Raw genomic sequence first — 16,688 nt, 5'->3', positions numbered from 1 at the left:
TAGAGTCTTTTAATGATAGCACAGCCCTTCACCATCATTTGCAGCCTCAGGAAATTGAAGAGCCAAAACTGAAGCTGACAGGCAGAGCTAAGCATAGTGCTGCCCGCAGCGTGTTATTTCCTCAGTGTCATTGCCTACGGACCCATGAAGCCCACGGTTCATTCATCTGTAGATCTGTTGCTGGCTTACAGACTGACAACCTAAAGCTACTTTGGTGCTGCAGACCCCAAAACACAGCGATTCGCGAGCAGACTGCCAGCAAGGCTGGTTACCAGGAGCAGCCTGGCAGCTCGGGCAGAGCTCAGCACAGGCGGAGCCGTGGAAGTTAGCTGCCATCGAGCTTCTTGCTGCTGCGGCTGGGCTGTCACTGCGTCCTTGCTGCTGTGGCTTCTGGGCCAGCTTTAGCGTCTCACAGAAGTGAGACTGTGCAGAAATTGTTGGCCATTCATTAATAATCTGAAACCAATTTCCCTCTTCCTGCGACATCCCCTCTCTGTCATTGTCAAAGAAAATACTTTGTCGGAGCCCGACTTACGCAGTTGCTTCCTAATCCACGTCCAAGAGCAGCCTGGCTGCAGGGAATGGGCAGGGAGGTGATCACAGCTATCTCGCGTTAACACCTGGTGTGGAGGTAAGCCACGCTGCTGTCACTGCTGGACAGGACTTACACACATCTCCCCAGTGTAGAAGAGAGTGGTGAACCCAACAGCAGTGAGGGGAAGGGGAAAGAGGAGGCCATCATCAAACGGACACGCTTCATGTGTTAAACTTAACTGACAGCTGAAGTCAACACACTCACAATATGACTGCTTAAATCTAGCGCCTAGAGTAAAATTAATTAAATTTCTGCTTATAACTCATTTTATACCTCCAGCAAGATTAAAAAGAGTTACAGAAAGACACTTTTCCATTTATTCAAAAATAGAAAATATAATTTTCATCAAAAAGGAGATGCCTTTTCTGGAGACTGATCTGGGCTGATGGAAGAGACTATTCTCAGAAGCATCTGCTATGAAGGGGTTTCCACCATGAAATGAGTTGTTAAATAAATACCCATCAAAATACCAACAATTTTTCTTAAGTTACTTAGTTCTAAGGTTTAAAAAAGAAAGGAGGAAAAAAAATTAAAAAAAAAAAGATAAAGTGGTGGTGTTCTACCAGGGATATCTGTTCAGCTGTGAGGGGTGATCAGGAACAATGTCTTCCAAAAACTAAACTTCTCCTGATAGTTATTCTGAAAAATGGAGGAGTCTCTTTCATTCAGAATTTTTGCTAAATTTAGTCTGAAACCAAGACACTATTTCTACACCGACTCCATATTTCCTGCCAGTTAATAGCACAGCATACCTAATGGGCATTGAGAAGTCTGGGACACAGTTCCGTGGAATCCTTCAGACCCCATGGTCATGCAAACACCCCAAAACAGCCCTTAAACTTCCACTGCAAGTCCTCGGGTCCAGTGGATCTTAAGCAGGTGGAAGTGTGGGTGAAAACTTAGGGACGTTTATACCTTCTCTGTGGGAATCGCACTGATTACAAGTTAGTTAAAAGACCCATTCTATTTTTGAATTTGATGCAATAATTATTTATGTTTGGTTAAACGGAAACTTTGTGTTATTGTAGCTTTTAATTAGTCATACAGATGCATGTTACATTTCTTTGTAAGCCTAGCCCATTTTACCTGATCCTGCAGGCAGGAGTTCCTCTTCTTTTGTCAGTGTTGAAACTCATTACTTCACATGCTATTTGGAACTGAGAAAGTACAGTTTTTCTGTGTTGCCAGGGAGGACCACTGCATGGTACAGGAGCTCCACCCTTCTGTGCTCACTTTCCAGAAATCAAAATGAAGCAGTTGCATTATGCAACTGTTGTGAAATAAGAAAGGCATCAAAAAACCTGAATTTGAGAGGAAGAATTGTTGCTATCTCAGCAGATTAAAGGTACAGAGAGTATGGTCTTGGCTTCCACTGGGGAACCAGAAAGAAATTTGTCATCCCAAGGTTGAAAACATGAGATGCGACAGGCAGGCAGATATCTTCCTCGTGAAGAGTCAATACAGACCACGCACCAAGAACAGGCTATGGAAAACAGATACAGAACATTGACCTGGAGTTAGAAATCTTCAATAAGTGCACCCAGGAATTCAAGGTCTAAATCAGGAAGATTAAACAGAACAGCCTAAAAAGCTACACTATGCTCTTGCCTTACTTTTGACTGCATTATTGTTTATTTATTGGTTTGTTTCTCTGTGTTGATGTGGTGGTTGCTCAGACCTCAAGTTGATACCAGGTGTGCACAGTGCTGGAGAACTGGCAGACCCAACTGGGCAGGGAAAAAGAGTCTTCCAAAGGCAATCACTTCAGGCATGGTTGACCTGGGAGTTGAGGTTGTACAAAACCCCTGAAATACCAGATTATTTTAAAAACAACAACTTTGAGTAACTTTCCGATCAACATCACTCACAGCAGGAGGGAGAAGATGCTACATGCTGAATAACCAGTTGTAAAGGCTTATGTGATTCCCCTCTGATACCCTCACATTTCACATGCCCGTAGCATCAGATCTTAATTTACCATCAACACTGTACAGACAGGGCATTGGCAGAGAAGAACAGGTTGGAACACCTAGTTTCAGAGCCTCCCTCCACCAGTTTATAAATAGAGATTTCAAAAGGCAATGGTATAAACAGGTATTCCCTCCACTGCTCCAAAGGACCGCTAAGAGTCGCTGCCACAAATGATGCTCCTTCTAGCCTCCAGCTCCAGGACTTTTTCCAAGACTCCCAGCTGACATTTTCTCCTTGTCCTGTAGATCTGAGTTTAGATGGCCCTGAACATTTTCTGCATTTTTAGGAAAACTAGCCTAAAAATAAACTAGCCTGTTAGCACCTGAGATAAAACAGGGGGAAGGAGAGGAGCTATGTGGAGTGGAATTTTGGTGCTGGATATTGCCTGGATCCTCACGTCTTTCCCTGTGGGCTGGGTCTGCCCAAGGCCACTTGATCCAGCAGCATCTTTTCCTCCTCAGACCTTGGCGGAGTCTCTGGGACAATCCTGTGATAAGACTTGCCAAGATAAAGGTACCGTTCACCTCTTGCTTGAATCTCAGCGGTTCTCTCTCCTAGTCCCACTGAAGACCATTACTATTTATACCAAAAAAAGACCATAATTGATGCAGCAAGGCTCAGAAAATTTTGGATGTTTGGACAAAACTCACATGAGGAGGATGACAGACATACTCTGCATCTGGACAGCAGGCAGACAGAAGTGACGAGCCAACACAACAGAACGGTGGGGCAAGGATCACCAGCTCAAATGCAAGGTACAACACAATGGAGAAATTGAGTACATGACTGCTTGGTTCCTGCAATAGTTAGACTGTGGGGGGCTAGGAGAGAGAGAATTTGAGAGAGAGAGAGAAACACCGTATGCGAACAGTTGGAACTGGCAGCTATTTTGCACAGATCACTTTTAAGAACATTTTAATTCCCTGGTTTTAGAGAAACATATTTCCCCTTCCTTCTTTCTTCTGTACTTTACATCAAGCAGCCCTGCCAGCTCCCGTGTGAGCGAGCGTAGGGGGCTATTGCTCATTCCTAGCCATATGTTTCTGTCAGATGTTTATTTGCACGAGTGACAAATCATTCCGAGCTTTTGAAAAGCTACAGGAGGCATTGCTGTTCTCCACTCCTACCTCATTTCTGCAGTCACAGCCTGTGCTGCAGCCAAGGAGCAGGCAGCTCCCAGGCAGGCCGGGAGAAGGAACAAGACCCACAAGGCCAGACAGATGTGGGCTGTGGAGCAGCACCCTTACACAGTGAAGGGAAATGCTCTGGAAGTAAAGTGGCCCTTCAGCAGTTACAGGAGCACCAGGAGTCACTCTAGAGAGAAAGATGTTCTGTTCTGGGAAGGAAAAGCTAGGGAGGAAAAGGAGAATGGTGAAACTGAAAGCCTGGCGTCTCTGCTACTGCCCCCCTCTTTTGGGCTATCAAAGGATTTTTAAACCTCTGCAATTAAGACCTTGTATCCTCTTAGTATCATTGTCCTTAGCCGCAGTGAGGCAAATGATGCTTAAAGGTACTGCTTCAGTTTTCTCCATGTCCTTCTTTTTTTTAAAGAGTAAAGGCCCTATATAAATGTGCTTTTATTGTCCATGTTACTTAGTGGCAAGTTTGTATGCCCACAAGACCTTAAAACAAAGAAATCCCCTGCCACAAGCAGAAGAAGATAAGAAGCACTCTTCAGAGAGAAGCCCAATGAAAGGGAAAGCTGTAACAAAGATTTGGAGGATATTACTGAATGAGATGTTCCCTTGGGGACATATCCTTCATACCAGCTCTGATGGTGACAGGGGTTTCTCTGGGCAGGTATGCTTAACTCCTGAAACTAATCTTGGTAGCTCTTAATTAATCAGAGACTGGCCTTACTCACCACCATCACCACGAAAAGGAAGCAGAGAGAATTTGCTTTTCAGTGCAGAATTTCTACTCCTCCCAAGGAAAATCACAGGATTCTGCTTTTCTTTGTTGTGAAGAGCAGATGGAGGCTCCAGTATCTTAAGGGAGTTGGGGGGTGGGTGAGAAGTGGAATAGATCCCTCTGACAGTCTGACCATCCTGGCATCCATACGTTAGAGTATTGCTAATTATTCTTTAAACCCAGTAAAGCAGTTATTTTCTAACAGTTTGTGATTTGCTAGATGCTACTCCCAGCTTTCAGGAGATTCCGGTTTCTACAAAGATGTCAGCTATGCTATGAGCTCTGTCTTTGCAACACCTCAGGGGAAGGTAAACCATTTTGCGCTCTTCTTAAACTGTCCCTTCATTTCCTTTGCTTTTCATGTCCTAGTGTTCTCTCCAGTATTTTCAACTGCTTTATCTTCTTTGCTTACAAGCACTGTACTTCTCTAATCTTGGAAAAATTGCCCTTCCTCCCACTCTACCTTCCTGACTTTCAGTAAAGTAGCTGGTGCCTCCATGACAACAAAATTGATCATATCTCCTCAGGCTGTCTCCATAGGTCTCAGGGAAGCTGGCTGTTCATGGGGCCTTGTCTTCGCTGACAGCTCGCTTTCTGGTTTTGCTCCAGTACATTTCAACAGTGACTGCTAAGTTACAGGAAACATTTCTGGTGCTGTTGTACCTGATTGTTCTGCCACTTCCATGAACGTTTCCTTCCCTGGCTGTCAGTGATTGCTCTCTTTTTGTCCTGCCTGCTTTGCAGACTGCTCTGACTTGACGGATCTCAAGTTTGGCAACTTTCTGTTTGTTTTTTCAGCCTTGTTATATGTTGCATTGTTACTTGTTACAGTTACACATTACTTGTTACAGTTACGTGTTGCATTGTTACTTGTTACAGTTACATGTTACATTGTTACTTCTTACATTTTCTCACTGGAGCCCTCTCACTCTCTCACTTCACCTAGCAGCTCTGTGCTGCTCACTGCCAAATTCATCTCTCTTTAGCCCATCTCCACAGCCCTGGATAGCTTTGTACCTCCAGCCATTTGCTTAATATCTTCTCATCTGTTTCTCCCACAAAACTGGATTAAAAGATCCTTACTTTTTACATCCAGGTGTGATAAGTAAAATGCAAGTGGTAATTCAGCCTTTACACTCCTTCCCCTCAGTTTAAGCAGCTCAGCTGAGTCAGGCAACAGATTTCATAACCAAATGTTGTAGTCTTGTTGCTTATTTTTCTAATTAAGACAGTTGAGAAAGATTACTTCTTATATTTTTCAACATCATTTAAAGCCATTAACTGTTCCACAAAGGTGGTGGGTGTCTGGCTGCAAACCTGCAGTAAGGCTAGAAGAGGAGCCATTCCTAACATTCAGCTCTTCAGCCAAACCAGCACTTTAAGAAGGCTTTAAAAAGTGGTGGTGATGGTGGTGGTAATTATCCTCATATGGATACTCTTACCTGGTAGGATGTAGAAAAAATGAAGGTGAGCAGACTGCCAAAATACCTGTTAATTAGCCTTGGCTTCCTCCAGCATCAACCTATGAGTGGAATATAGTCTGAAATTGTTTGGCTTGGGAGGCCTGTAAAACATCATTAACTGTTTCATTAACTGCCTTGCCCTCGCAGAACACTTTTTGAACCATAGGGATATGTTCGTTCTTTCAGAAAGAGGTGCTATGTAGCTGCATTTCTGCAGACAGCAGGAATCCAATACTAATGTCAAGTCAGTAGCTCGGACTAAAATGAGTGACACTTGGGAGAGCAAAGTCTGGACTGTTCAAATGTAGACCAGAGATCAATCAGATTTTCTCAGCCCAGAGGAAGTAGGCTCATATCCTGCAAGCGAAGGCTGAAAAAGCCTTTTGATTTGAAGTTACAAAAGGAGCCATGGCCAGCAAGGCTCTGTCTCCCCACCCCTATGGAGCAATACAGCCTCTAATCCCACAGAAGTAAAAAAAAACAAAAACAAAAACCAAAAACCACAACCAAACAAAATGAACAAGCAAAAACCAAAACACACCAACAAAAATAATGCCCTCTTTACTAGTGATTTTTATAGGCGGCAGGTTGGGCTTTTATCTTTGCTGGGGGAACTCTCTGGTTCACGACAGCTGCACTAAGACTGTACAGCTGTCAATCCCCTTTCCAGAGAGAGAGCTGTAATCTCATTTATGCTCAACTTCTGGAGAGCATGGTTCTGTTCTAAACATCTTTGGATAACACTGAGAAGTGCCTGTTGAGTAAGAGGAAAAAAACCTGTGCAGACAGGCTAACTCAAGGAAACCAGATACACCCTCGCTGGGCGGAGAGGCAACCGTTGGCAGGTCTGTGCTGACGCCCTAGCCTGGTTCAGTACCTCTCGCCCCAGGCACCAGTGTGTCCTTTCTTCTGAACAGATTGCAACTCGCTCAAAATTTCTGTTTGTAATCAGCTTAGCAATACTCTGCCTGCTCCACACACACGGTAATTTTCATCCACAGCCACACCGCAAATTCCTTGCCACTAGCTGTGCAGCTATCAGCTTCTTAGTGCCCTAAATAGCTCCCGTGCGTCACATTTGAGCAGCTCCCCTGCTCCCAGCTGACATTCCCAGCCCACAGAAATCTGAATATTCCAGCACAGCTCCTCAGTTCAGGAAATCTAGAAATGACATGCTGGTTTACTATTTATTTCTCTGCAACTTTTGACTTGTGGATCTTCTGGAAACAGTAAAAACAGGCAAAACCCCCTGCATATACAACACTCGAATTCAACAATACATGACTGTGCTTTTTAACTGCTTCACAGGCGCATTTGTCACCACGAGGCTAAGTCCTCAGGATAGTTGTTGCCTTGCGTAAGAGGAGCCTAGATAATATGGCCATAGACTTAGAAAGGTGGCTCTAATTTCGACTAAAAATACATTTGCATTCCGTCTGCCTTATTCTTAACCACACAGCTTCCCTCTCACAGAGGCACAACCCTTGTGTGCTCCTTTCCCCCTTGTCCAGAATTTCTTTACTCACCACTTCTCCTAAACAGGACACAACCCTGTGTGCCTCATTCCCAGCTCCCACTTTCAAGCCCCATCTTTCTCCCAGGTGAAAGTGATACAGATTTAACCCCCCAAAAAACCCTCCAAAACTTACTTGATTTCTCCTTGCTTAGGCAAAGACAGGAAAGATTTCTGAACTTGAAGGTTGTATTATATAAAAGTGCATCGGTAGGTAAGGTGCTATATTAAAATAGGGTCACAGAAAGAGAGTTTTATTCCATTTGCACTAAAGTTCACAATTGTTTTTCAATTCTTGCTTAACTAAGACAAGTTCCAGATTCTTTCTCAACAATATTTAATTACAGTAAATACTGAAGTACATTATATTGAATCACATTAAATACAATGAAGTAAACCTTGTTTATTCCCAAGTTAATCACAAAGTGTTACTTTTACCCAAATTTAATCTGAACAGAATATTTTCAGTTTCACCGTCTTAAAAGCTCAGTATTACACAGAATTTGCTAAGATGTTATAGCTCAAGGCCAGATTTTTCTCTAGTCATTACACTTTCTCTAGAATGTATTGAGGCTCAAGACTGCAGCAGTCCATACAGTGCCAGGGACCACTTTGGTAAGGTACGGCCCCACTAGGCAGGAGAGAAGGGGCTGAAGTAGCTGAGTAGGTTTGGAGCCTCTGGGCCACTTTGAAAAACCCACCATACATTCGCTTCCAGCAGCCCTCACATTGCATTGTACGGACAACCTCAACACTGCCCTGCGTGCTGCGCCCAGTAGTCCCCTACAAACGTGCCCAGTTTTCATCAAATCACATGTGACGAGGGTTCTTCTGTCCGTACTGCACCTCAGAACTAAACCATCACAACATAAATAACTCCTTCTATAAAAATACTCCACAGTCAACAAACACCAACATGAAAACGCCTTATCCTGGAGTATCCACTTGCCTACAAACAAAAGACCTACTATCCCCACAAGAGCCGAAACACTCCAATGGTTGGTGCAAAGTTAAAAAACAAATGTGCAGTGCAATTCTGTTCATGTGAGTTAAAACAGAACTGGGTTTGAAAGTCGCTAACATTTTATTGAGTAATCACTGTTCTCACAGGGGGAAGATTAGGTGCCAAAGCTGAGGGTGCTCAGCAGCACCGGTGCTGCTGGTTTCATTTGTTTCCTTACCCATTTGGATGCTGAAAGAGACACAGATTTAGGACCGAGTTTGCCACTCTAAAATCCCAGCCCCTGGGCATAGCTACCTGAAGCCTGCAGATGACCTGGAAGCATAGTTCAGATGTATGCCAAGCTCTTCCCCATATGGATGTCCCATCCTCCTAAGGCTGTGCAGCAACAGAACTGCACAGTAAGTGCTTTGTAGGGGAACTTGAGAAGTATTGTCTCCTCCAATTACTGTGCACTGCAAATGAGAACGTAAACAGATTATCTGGTAACTAACAGCAGAGTGAAAGTTAACAGCAGTCCATTTTTTTCGCAGCCTAATGTAATCTTGCATCTTTTTCAGTGCGTCCCAGAAACCATCAAAGTGAGAGTTCTGTGAACTGTCATCGCTGTTAAACAAACAAAAAAAATGAGTAAAAGACATGATAGTCATGACCTTCTTGAAATTTCTTCATGTTCCACGTCTCCTAGGCAGAGATGCTGGGGATCAATTCTTTTCTTTAAATTAAAAAACAAACCAAACAAACCAATGACCTCACTTTTCCCAGTGTTTGGTTTGGAAGAACTAACGTAATTTGGAAAAGCTGGCTTCATGCATTTGTTAAAAAAACAAACAAACAAAACCCAAACAAACAAAAAACCCACTTTCTTACAGTGCTTTTGCCCTCTCAGTAATTAAAAGAGCCCAGTAATTTTAACTGGATATGTTTTTGTTGTCCTGGGTTTATTTTCTTCTATTGCACAGCCAACTCATAGTTGTATGTATAATATGCAAAGACATTATGTATACATATCTATAAACCCAACACGTGTACTTCATCTTGCTTTTCTTCTGCTGTAAAGTTGGTGTTCTTCTGCATCATTCAGTACACAATTATTATTTTTAATGTGTGCATTTCTTCAGCTATCATTGTGTACCAGCTTTTTGCTCACACATTACATTTCGTATTAGTCAACTTCCGTGTTTAAGACATCATTTTAGGAATACAATTATTTTCTGCTAGCATCTACACCACTTTGAGTCATATAATGAAATTTAGCCTTAAAACCATTACAACAGGAGATAATTTATGAAACACTAAACAAGAAGCCCTCCCTCCTCTCAAGAATTGACTAAGACAAGAACAAAAGGAGTAATCATGGGTGATAATTACATTGTCTCATTCCATTTTCTTCCGAAATCTTATTACAGCTGTCCCAAGAAAACATGCATTATACAATCCAAGTAATGAAAGAGTAATTCTAAAAGCTAATTGTCTATAAAAATCTGGAGTTGATCCTTTACTCCTTGGAAATAGGGAGGTAATTGCATTGGTGTGCCAATTCATGGAGATCGCCACTGGAATATTAAATCCAGGTTGAGTACAAACTTCTCTATCTCATAAAGTGCTGGAAAAATAAAAACATTTTAAAATATTGCATCGAGAGCATTCCAACGCAGAGATGGCTTCTCATTCTTTATGGGTCTATATCAGAGAAAAATGCATGCAAGATCCAATGGCTAAAAACCGATGGAAAATTCGGTGGTCTGGGGCAGGAGGATCAGACAAGCTGATCATCCCAGCACCTGCAAGCCTTAAAATCTATTAAACTGATACACCAGTTAGGAAAACAATAAGATGCCTTCAAGAACTCCTTCCAAGACACAGGAAACTAGAACGAGAAAAGGAAACGTATCACAAGTGGTTACATACAAGTAATTTTTTGTTGCTCCATTGATTATCTTTCATGCTACGGTAGTTACCTCAAATTGCAGTAGTGAGGTTGTTCCAGAGGGTCTGATCGAAGACCAGACCTGGAAATAGGCTCTTCACCCAGCAAGCCTTGTCTTCCAGTTACTGCAAAAACAGCAAAAGAAAGTGAGAAGAAACATTGCTGTTCACCAAGGGAAATGAGGGTACCGAAGATAGGGTCTGAAATGCTCTCTGAACGAAATTTAACCCTGTGAACGAAAATGCATCCACTCCACTTGGGAGTGGCTGAAGAAAGTGTTAAGAAAGGAACATGAAACAATATCTTAAATTATCCATCATTTTTTCCACAGCTTTTTTTTCAGGAGGAAATCATTAGGAGACTAAATTTGGACTCCAGCCTGCCACTTATCACTGCCTCTGCTACCCCCATGGCCCCAAGCTGATGGTAGAGCAGAAAGACTCCGACAGCCAAAATGCATTGGGAATTCAGCTGACATCAACATATCTCTGCTGAGAGGTATCACATGAATGTCTTAAATGTCTATACTGCTGATCTGCATCAGCAGTGACATTTCTATGCAGACAATGTTTAATAGACCAGAAAAAATACACAGGCGTGAAGTACCATACGCATGCATTTTGTAGCAAAAAAACCAATCATGCTCATCTCATGAAAAAGAGAAAAAAACAACGCTGAATTCAGTTATTGCATACATCCTAGCAGAGAAGTGCCATAATTATTCATTTTTAGAAATAAAACTATGGACTGAGAAGTATAATCCCTTTAGACTAAAATTCAACTCTGTTGGGTGCTAGGGTAGAAGAAGAGGTTCCATAAGTGTAGGTGTATGTGAGAAAATGGTATCTAGGAATTTATCTTACTTGAAGATAGATCACTATGTATATGCAAATCATTGTATATAAAATAGGAGTTACAGATTACTTTTTTTTTCCCCAGGGAAAAATATTTTAAAAACAGATGCAGGAATTAATTTCTCAGTGATTTAGTGAAATGCTACTGCCCAGATCAGATCACACAACCATAATGGTCTCTCAAGTGCAGTCACAGTGTGAACAGTACAAAAGTTAGAGAGAGAACTGAAGATAACTGAAGGGTTGTTGAACTGATAAAGTGTTATGTATGGCTACAAACAAACAAACAACAAAAAAAACCCAACCAAACAAGACACCTGATTGTCTTTTACTTTCACTGAAGTACCCTGAGGGTAAGGGCCAGTGATCCTTTTATGCAAGCATGTCTCCTAGTAGCCTGAAGAGTCGAACAACAGTCTTACTCACAAAAATGACAAAAAAAAAGGTGATCCCAGGTTTTGATCCAAATTTGTTTTGCATAGGCGTAGGATTTCAATTCTGTGCCTTTAAAAACTGGCAGTTTAGTAAAAATGTCAAGCTGCATGATTTCCCACTGGCTAGAAAAATACTGCTGATGATCTCTCAAGTGAAACTGAGCAAAAATCCTTATCTCACGCAAACAGTAAGTATTTTTTTTTCTCTGTGTTATATAATAAGAAATCAGGTGCGTTCTTTGCTTTTCATTGTATGCCAAACTGCAGTGTGACATTGGGAAATAATGATCCCTTATTTTGACTGCTGATTTTTAAGAGCTCCCCCAATATATATCTTGGTTATAGGACTGAACATTAATCTATAAAAAAGGTCTAGAATTCAATTACTGCATGCTCAATACAGATTAATTAATCTGCAGATTCAGCTACACAAAATCCCTGAACTCATCCTTCAAGCAAAGCTGTTGATAAATGAATAAAACTGGCACATTCGTCCTGGATTTTTCAGGTTGTACCACACAAACAGATGAAATGGAGCCCAGAACAAATGGACATGTCCTACAACCACCGTCCCTTACAGCTCAAAGCCACGGTCTAAAAGCAGTGCATCCATCAGCTGGTAACTGCTTCAAACAAGCAGAGAGGGAGACACATCAGATTTGAATGGTACACGGTTTCTAATTGGAGATGTTTATAGTGGGGTGTTTAGAGAGTATTTACAAAAGTCACCTTTTTGTATCCCTCTCCTGTCCCCCCAGGAGTAAAAATTAAGGAAATAGGAAACCATACTCAGCCTTGCATGGTTTAAGGCATGGACTTCTGAAGTGATTCTGCATTGAGGACCTTCAAGAAAAACGACGCTGAAATTGTAAATGGATGACATTGAGAATAGAGGCAGCAGCAATAAATGGGTGGCCAAAAATAGCTCAAAATGGGCCTCACCAGAGACCATGGACTTGATCTCCATAAGCACACTCTGACCTTTTGGCAGCTGGCACCCACACCAAGCACCGTCTTGCTGCTTAAATCACAGCCCTGCTGGCAGCTGCCCATGCCCTCCAGCCCCACTCCCCCCTGGCCCGGGCAAAGCTTCAGCCAGGGGTGGTGAGGGAGCTGGGGCGAGGGTCTCTCCCAGGTAGGTAGGGCTCCGTTTGCACAGTATTTAAAGGTTGAAGCTTTACTATGTCATCATGAGAGCTGAGATGTCAGAGCTGAAGTCCTTCCTCCCATCAGAAACTGGGAAAGAGAGACTACACTCCCCTTTCCCAACACCTCCACTACCCCCTAAAAAAAAAAAAATCTGCAATTTTTTTGCCATAACAAGACCACATATTGTTCGCGACAACAGACCACAAAGTCATGCACACTGAATTATGCAGAGAATGGAGGAAGCCTCTCTACGCTGCTGCTATTACGGGGTCATTTTTATTCACTCAGAAGAAGGGCTGGCTTTAACTCTTCCCTTTCCTGCCCTCCCCTGTGTTGTTTCTGTTTTGTCAATTAGCAAAAGGACCTTGCTGGTTCTGCCATTTTGGGGCTGGCTTTCTTACAAACCCAATTCACAGATGAGAAATTTCAGGCACAACTTGGCAAATCCAGAGGACACTGGTGGAAGCTGCTGATATGATTCAAATGTACATTCATTTATTTCACATGCAATAGAAGGAAGAGGAATCAACTGAAAGGTCATTTCTAAAGAGCGTACCAAAAATCCCATCCCATCCGTGTTTCCAGTTGGGGAGTTAGGGCTTGCTTTTTCCACCTGAAAAACTCAACTAGATCCTCCAGTTGATGTTTAATGATGACAACGACAAATTATTACATAAAATAAGTTTGGGATCTCTGCAGCATCCACCACAATTTTAACATCCAATGTATCATTTTTGTAGGTGTATCTAATGATACCAATTTTGATGCATTATCCTGATGTTTTGCAGTCCTAGTGATACCTTGGTCTAGTTTCTTGAGCTACACTTATATTTACCAGATCCAGGAGATCTAGCTCACCTGAAATCAGGAAGGGAAAAAACAACACAGATTTTATTGGTACAGTCTGCCTCTGGGAAACCGTTAAAATCATTAGACAAGAAATGCATTTTCAGTTGCCTCAGGGCTTGTGTTGGACCCCAGAGCCTAGGATGACTCTTACAATTAGGACTAACAGTCAAGAAATGCAGAAGGCGGTAGGTACAAGTGAATTCAAACAAAAGGATGAAATGCGTGCAGGGTTTCAGGTGGGTTCACTGAGCTCTAAGTGCAATTAGAAAATTGGGAAAGAGAAGTTCACTATGCTGTTTTTCTGAGTAAACAAAACAGATACTTTGTTTTTCCTGAAGAGCCAATTCACTTCTTCATAGTCTGAATTTTTCAGCAAGTGAAGCTGACTTTTTTTTTTTTTTAATGTTCTCGTAAAGCCAGGCAAGTGCATTAGAAATTGCTAACATTTATCATGTTTCTTGGCAGAATAGTTAGATACTTTGGTTAAAAAAAAACCAACAACTACACACTGATGGTCTCTCATAAATAAGTACTTTTAAATAAATAACTGGGGCTGTTGAACAAATGAAAAATGAAAACAGAACAAAAGATAAACCAAATATTATTAGTCCTGCAAGAAAATGGTGTACAAATTTAGGCCATGCAATTTTTTTTGGGAGAGGCTAAAATTATCTCCAGCTAAACCAAAGCTCCCGTACCCTTGTCATTTAGGAAGTGCTTCAGTGACACGCAGGCAAAGACTAGAACTGACAATTATTTGCAACAGGAAAAAAGAACACCAAAACGGAGATTACAGGACGAGTTATTTATCATGCTCATCTGACAGCCCAAATGCAATGAGATGAGGCAGAAGTGCCCAGGCGCTTTTTACAGGAAGAATCATCTCTTGAGATAGACTTTTCATTTCCCTTTGCTCTGTCATAATTAGGAACGTCAAATTTCTTTGACAAAACGAAGGCATGGGAGAAGAGAAGGTTTCACTTCCTCTTCTTCCTCAGAAAATGAAAATATGAGGAAGAATTGAAACATCTGTCTGCAATAAATATTTGCTTGCTCAACCTAAAATTTATTTACATTTTTAAAAGCATAGAATGCATTGTTCATAATCCAGTTGTTTATAGGAAGTATATTCAGGTCTGTTAAATAAATATGAATTCTTTACCTTCGAATAATGATAACTCTGTTATCAGAAGTGGTGCTCTGATGCACCCCAAAGAACCTAACCCGAGATACCAGTAAAACAGGAAAAATTTAAGAAATGCTACAAGTGGAAATCACCAGTAGAGCTGAGCAGCACAGGGAAAAGCTGGCACACAGAAATTGTCTGTAGATTGTGAATACTGAGGCATATCGTGTTTCTGAAAACAATCTTGGAAAATTAATTTAATATAACAACACTGTTGTTATAATGGACTTAATACTGCACACAGCATAAAGGAACCACAATAAATGTGGTTCACAAAAAAACCCAACAGCAAACACCCAAAGCAGTGATTGTCTAAAACTAAGTTGCCTTTTTATACACCTATGGTGCTGGGTATTTTTTAGTTTGTTTGCTTTTTTTGGTTTTGGTTTTTTTTTCCCCTGATTTCTGCCCTTTGATATGGGAGTTTCCTACGTGCTCAGGGCCTGTGTACTCCATACAGCTGGCTGACAAAGCACACGCTCTCCCTTATGCAAAACGTTCTTTTTAAAACGTGGTCTTGGGCCACGTTGGAACAAGATGTTTCTTCTTTCCTTTTACTTTTTCAAATTGTTTTGTGAACAGAAAATTCTAAGGACATTTCCTTTTGGAAACATTTCTGTAACGAAATACATTGCCTGTGCTCTGAGAGGGGTTCGGTGACTCCGACAGCATCGATTCCAGCTCGCAGCTGCCCGGAATCCCAAGTCCTTGGCTCTGGCTGTACCTAAGGCTGCCAAAGAGTTTAACGTCCCAGCAAAATGGGAAGCCCTCTCCGTCTCAGCTGGCTGCTCCCGAGAAAGGGCTGTGAGAGCACCGAGTCCTGGGCTCAGGGCAAGCCACGAGGCTTTCGGGCAGGCTTGGATTACATGGGAGCGCATCGATCCCTCTGTGTTTCAGATGAAACGTACCAGGTTCAGTCAGCAAATCTGGGAACAAATTAATGCTTTAAATTGAATTTTGCTTCTGACTGGATCTCCTCCCTGCTTCCCTGGTGCAGAACCTCCCACATGCCAACTCGGCCACCCAGGGAGATTTCTGAATCGGCATGTCTGGCTGTGGGGTCCCACCCCCCGAGGCAGCTGAATCCCATCCATCTGCCGCCCTCCAGCCCAGAATTTAGTCCAGATGTTGCATTTTTCTTAAGCGCCCCCCATCCTAGACAGTTACCATGGCAACCTAGGGACCGACTGTCAGATGCCGATCCTGCTACAGCTCCACTTCTGTCAGGATACAGCTAAATCACTACAGGGCTAATTAGTATAACTGGAAGGTACATTTTATGGTCTTTATTTTAAGATCTAAGGTAAGGAAAGAGCTCAAGTCATACCTGCACAAACTAACCGCATTCAGAGCTGTTATTCCTGTATCAAGCACAAGTAATTACATTTTTGTACCAGCCTTTTTACACTTACTGTATTGAGATAGAGCCCTAGGAGCAATCAGTTTTGTTATCACACAGATCGCCAAGCAGCGTGTCTGTGCGGCAGCAATGCCACTGATGGTTTAACCAAGAAATACGCTCACTCTCTTGCTGCAAGAGAGAATTTGAATTTGCCAGGATGGAGGAGCATCAGGAAAGATTTTAAGTCACCTCCTATTTTTAAATGGCGTAACATGGCCTGGTGGAAGGGGACTCACCTCAGAAGCCTTAAAGGATCTGAATCCTGGTTTTATTACTAGACTGTTAGGGGATGGTAGGCAACTTGTTTACTTCTTCATGCCCAATTTCTCCATCTGTTAAAAGGGAATTCTGATGTTGGTGTCTCTCTTTGTAAACTAGATTTAACAGCATTTTAAAGCAAAGTTGTATACAAGCTAAATATTTAAGATTATCACCACTTACATCATCACTTCAGGTGATCCCAGAGCACT

At 42.0% G+C, this 16,688-nt stretch overlaps 1 long non-coding RNA gene across 1 annotated transcript; it reads right to left on the bottom strand.

The window, feature by feature from the left end:
* Nucleotides 1–8,830: 8,830 nt before the first annotated feature.
* On the bottom strand, nt 8,831–16,537 carry LOC309587103. Its single transcript, XR_014227496.1, has 3 exons — nt 16,455–16,537; nt 10,376–10,469; nt 8,831–8,869 (listed from the first exon to the last, which is right to left on the bottom strand). It is a non-coding gene; the product is annotated as an uncharacterized lncRNA (long non-coding RNA).
* Nucleotides 16,538–16,688: the final 151 nt, after the last annotated feature.

The sequence above is a fragment of the Platalea leucorodia genome (genome assembly GCF_965183815.1).
Source record: "Platalea leucorodia genome assembly, chromosome: 2".
NCBI classification, from domain to species: domain Eukaryota; kingdom Metazoa; phylum Chordata; class Aves; order Pelecaniformes; family Threskiornithidae; genus Platalea; species Platalea leucorodia.
The sequence above is the reverse complement of the archived record's forward strand: the minus strand, read 5'-3'. Positions and strand labels throughout refer to the sequence as shown.